Genomic DNA, 5,744 nt, shown 5'->3' with positions numbered 1-5,744 from the left:
TTTGTATATATTTGGAGTTGTATATCTAATGTGTAAGAGTTTGTATATTTACAAATGTATTTAGTTGTTGGGATATTGATTTGAATACATATACAAATGTTGTTGGTGTGTGTGTGTGTATATGTATATATATATATGTATGTATGTATGTATGTATATTTACAAATGTATTTAGTTGTTGGGATATTGATTTGCATATATATACAAATGTTGTTGGTGTGTGTGTGTGTATGTATGTATGTATGTATGTATCTGTGTATATATATAAGTGTGTGTGTGTGTGTGTATATATATATACATATATATATATGGATCATGTAAATGTATTTGTATTTGTATTTGTATATATTCATTTAATTTGCATTTGTAAGTTATTAATACTTTGATTAAATTTGTATTTCATATATAAACACACATATGTATGATTTGTATATCTAATAGAGATTTATGTTCTTTTTTGTTGCATAGGTATCGCATGATTCCATATTCATGGTAAGAAAATTATCTAAGTTTGTACCACATATGTGTTGTCACATAGACAATAAAATTGAGAAAACTTTAAAGGCTATATTGTTTGAGGAGAAAATTGAAGGAAAGGTGTCATTTAAGTCTTGAATGAAAGATTGGTGACATTGACCAACTTAAAGGGTCAAACATAATTAGGAAACTTGATTAAGTTAATCGTGGATTTGATTAATATTTTTAAATTTTTCTAATCTTTTCAAATATATAAATCAACCTACACCTCTTTCCTTTCCAAATCAACCGTCTCTCCTCTCTCTCGATAGTTTCTCTCAACCAGCAGTTCTGCAAATTTCTCCTTTCAATCTCCGACGACTCTAACCGTTGGGTTTCGAATTTCTTTTCGACTTTAAAGCGACAATCGATGGGACAGCCTTGCTTTTCGGTCACAACAACTTTAAGTTCTTCATTGTCCCTTTTCTTCTTTCACAAGTAAAAAATTATGGCCTTTCTAGTTTTGAAGAAAAAGAGAAACTTGAGTCAACTTCTCTTCTAATATTGTGAATGATTTCAATATTTGTTGCTTTAATTTGAAATGCGGTCTGAATAAATCCTAATTTCTAGTATTTCTTCTCTTCTCATTTCGGAGTGAAATATGATTTTTTGTTATTTGTTGCATTTTTTGAAGTTTGATTTTTGTTGTTTGTGTTTGTACAAACAAAACAATGATGTTGGTGTTTTTGGTGTTGCACCCATTATTGGGTTGAGTTGTTCTTGTTCTTGATAAAAATGGTGATATTGTCGTTGTTCTGTTGAACAAAAATTATGCTACTATTTTTTCTGCAACAGATTAGTCTTTTGATGCAACAGATTAACCATTTGATGTAATAGATTAACCATCTGATGCAACAAATTAATCATCTGATGCAACAAATTTACCATATGATGTAACAGAGGAACCATCGAATAAAAAATTTGATGCAACAGATTAACCATAGGATAAAAAATCGGATACAACAAATTAACCATCTGATGTAATAGATTTACTATTAGATTAAAAATCTGATGCAACAGATTAACCTTATGATGCAACAAATTTAACATCAAATGCAAAAGAAAAACCATCCAATTAAAAATCTGATGCAACAAATTTACCATTTGATGCAACGGAGGGACTATCGAAATAAAAATCTAATGCAATAGATGAACTTTCTGTTGGATAAAATCTTATCAATTATTCCTATAGGACATGTCTAAGACTTGATTTTTCCAACTAATCATTCATTTGTTGCGATAGACGACCCTACTGTTGGAAGAAATCTAAACAATATTGACTGTTGGTAACTGTTCCAACAGATCACTCATATATTACAACAGATGTTTGATCTATTGCACTGACTAGACATCTGTTTCAACAGATGAGTGATTTGTTTTTATTGTTGCAACAGATTACTCATCCGTTACAATAGGTTAGTTATATGTTGCAACAGACCACTCATATGTTGCAACAGATGTGTGATCTATTGCAAAGACCATTTATTTATTTCAATAGATGAGCAATCTGTTTTTATTGTTGCAACAGATTACTCATCTGTTGCAACAGATCATTCATATATTGCAATAAATGTGTGATCTATGCATAAACCATTCATTTGTTTCAACAGATGAGTGATCTATTTTTATTGTTGCAACAGATACTCATTCGTTGCAACAGGTTAGTTATATATTGCAAAAGATAACCTACCTGGTGCAACAGATTTGTGATCTGTTGGAACTACTATTTTACTATTATAGATGTTAGATATATTGTTATTATTTTTTAACGATGCATTAATCAATTATAATCTATTTTATGTTTCTGTTAATTTTAGATAATATGGCTCACAAAAGAAAATAAATCAAATCAAGTCCAAGTAAAGGAACAAGTGAAGCAGCTAGACTATATCCACCACTCTATGAGTTTGCTTTACAAGCGTTATCTCAATTAGAAGCATAAGATAATGAACATAGAGAGGAGGAATTTTTCAATAGAGATGATCCAAATATTAATAGCCCTTCCACCGAAGAGTTGGTCAAAAATTTCAACATTGATAGTCATCCTGTGAGAAAGCAATGCAATGGCAATAATGACAATGATGATGATAATAATAATAATAATAATTAGAATGTGTTTTTTCTTCTAGCGTATGTATTTTATTTTTTCTATATCGGATCTATACCTAATGTATTTTATTTTTTGTTTAACAAAAAATTTATTTTTGATCGACTTTGGCTTTTTAATTCTTATTTAATTTTTATTCTGTCTATTTTTTCTTCTCAACAAAATATTGACGATTGGATGTAAGAAGCAATTTTGAATCCAGTAGCAATAGCAAGAGTTTTGAGTTCTTTCAACAGATGGACCATTGTTGAAATAAATTGGTCATTGGTTGGGTTTCTGCCAGCAGATTATCCATCTGTTATAACAGATTTGTCATCCGTTGGAGGAAAATATTTCATTTTGATGAATTGTATTGTGTTCTTCCAGCTAATGTCCATCTATTGCAAAAGATGGGTATTCTGTTAAAATAATTTTATGGTCTGCTGTATTTAGTTCCTGTTTTGTCTCTTTTTATTGATGGGCTAGTAATTAAAAAAGATATTTTATATAATAAATGATAACATTTACGTTCACAACGATGAGTTAAATATATAAAAGTCCATAACAAACAACAACACAAGTTTTTGCTATTACAACGATCATGGTGGATTATGATCCGGACATGTAGTTCTTTTGTGGCCAGCATTTTTACATATGAAGTACTTATTTTTTCTTGATGGAAATGATTCTCCAACTCCACGCCTTCTCTTATATGGCCTTCTTACCAGTTTGATAGTGCTTGGGTCAATATATGGAGGAGGTATTAATTTTCCCAAAAGCTCTTCAGGAACAACCCAAGATTCTTCGGAAGGGACCGAAGTAATATGCTTACTATACGTCATTTTATATTTTTCCACTGAATAATATGGAGAGGAGTACTCATAAATTTTAGTTCCATATTTTGCACTGTATTGAGATCGAAGCACTGCCATAGCATGTGGACAAAGTATTTTGTCCAAGTCAAAAACTCTGTACGTACAAGATCTTGTTTGAAGATCGATCGTGGCAACATCACCATGACCGTTGATACTGAACTTATAATCTGCTATTTGATGAGCAAATAACCTATTTCCCAAACTGATGTTTGTTGATATTATTTTTTTTGCTTATAGAATAAATTTGATTCCTACGTTCTCGAACTTCACATGCCTTTCATGAAAAAATTGACCATACTTCTAGTTTATTTTATCAAATTGAGCCACGATGGGAAATTTTCTTTTATCACTAAACAATGAATTCACCGATTCAACTATCGTTGATGTCATAATATTGTACCTATACAAAATAATCACTTAGTACGACATCATACTAAATATGTAACTCAAACAAGAAATCAAATTCATAAGAATGTACCTATTTGCCGGATAGAATGCCCGACTTTATCTCTCGAAACCGAAATGTATGAGATGTTCTGCTGCCTTGGGATGCATATTCATTATTGATTGAAATGGTCTAAAAACTCCTCTCTAGTATATGCTTTAGCTTCTCTATAAAAAGTATCACGACTCTTTTGTTGTGAAAGTTGTTCCGAATGTTATCTCCAAGATGTTTCATGCAATAACCAAAGTGAGCTGAAGTGTAGAAAATTGAACCTATCTTTAGAATACTTGGATGATTATCCGAAATAAAACATAACTCTTTGGTATCTTCGATGCATCTTCGTATTTATTCAAAAAACATATCCATAAGAGACATCATATTCCTTGTCCGCTATACAAAACACGACAGAAAAGATATGATTCTCCTCATCTTGTGCCGTGCTAGCAAAACTCCAATATACCTGCTCCTCAAGAAGGTTCCGTCGATGGCTATGACTTTACTCAAATGTTGAAAACCTTGAATCCAAGCACCATAGGATAAAAAAAGTACTTGAACCTTCCGTTTTCATCAACATGTAACACCGTCATACTTTTGAGATTTGTGGACTCAAACATGTAATGGTAGGGATCAAGGACTATATACCCATGCTCTTGTGTCCCCCTAACCAAGTCCTTGACAATCCCCATGGCCGTATATATCTCCCAATAACTGACCATGATACATAATTCCATAAGGAGTTGATTAGCTATATCCTTTGTAGAAGGGCCTTTGCCATTGGGGAATCTATTTATGAAATATTGACCGGGGACCTTCCCTGTGGTGTGAGGATTTTGGCTCTCAACCATCACTTGCAGTTTAGATTAGCACATCTGAAGCAAAGGACTTTGCTCGAACTAATCACCTTCATTATTCTGAAATCTTTTTTCAAGCAAGCAATAAACAAGGAACTAGATAGTTAATCCTTATCCTTGAATAACATTCCCTAGTAAAAGTCGGTCTTTCTGTTGCAACAGGTGACTAATCTATTGTGACAAATGGCTTACCTATTGCAACAGATGACGCATCTGTTGAAATTGAGTTCAGGTTCTGTTGTAACAGATATTTTATCGTTACAACAGATTAACTAGTCTGTTGCAATAGATAACTAGTTTGTTGCAACAGAGGGGTCATATGTTGCAATAGATGACCCATCTGTTCGATTCATGTTATAGTACTATAGAACCATAAATATGAACCCAACATATGAGTTTCCGTTGCAACAAATGGCGTATCTGTAGCACCAGATGAGTGATCTGCTTAAACAGATGGCTATTATGTTGCATTCATGTTCGCGTGCTATCTATTGTTGAAAAAATAACACAATAACAGTTACCTAGATGACAAATTCAACTGAAAATCATAATTTGACTTAGCAAAGTCTCCTATGAAGTAATGCCAAAGTGAAAAGTGATGTACGAAATAAAATGTAACCTAAAAAATTGGTCAAGTAGCAGCAGTAGCGGTAACAACATCAACAACAATAATAGTCAACAAAAAGAAGAAAAAGAAGATGATAATGAAGTAGAAGATGATGATAATGAAGCAGAAGATGATGAATAAAGCAGCAGCAACAATGGACAACAAAAAATCTCTAAGGGAGAGAAAACAATAATGGATGAGAAGAGAGAGAAACACACCTTTTTTCCCGTCTGTTTCCTATTATATTAGGTTAACATTTGAATCAAAGTGTAAATTTAAAAACTTGTGGGTTATTCTCAAACTTCCCCAGCTTTCTTAATCCATAATAAAGTAATTGTCACCTACACTCAATTATTAAGACTTA

This window comes from Capsicum annuum, chromosome 4, assembly GCF_002878395.1.
Source record: "Capsicum annuum cultivar UCD-10X-F1 chromosome 4, UCD10Xv1.1, whole genome shotgun sequence".
Taxonomy (NCBI): domain Eukaryota; kingdom Viridiplantae; phylum Streptophyta; class Magnoliopsida; order Solanales; family Solanaceae; genus Capsicum; species Capsicum annuum.
Note: the sequence above shows the minus strand (reverse complement) of the source record.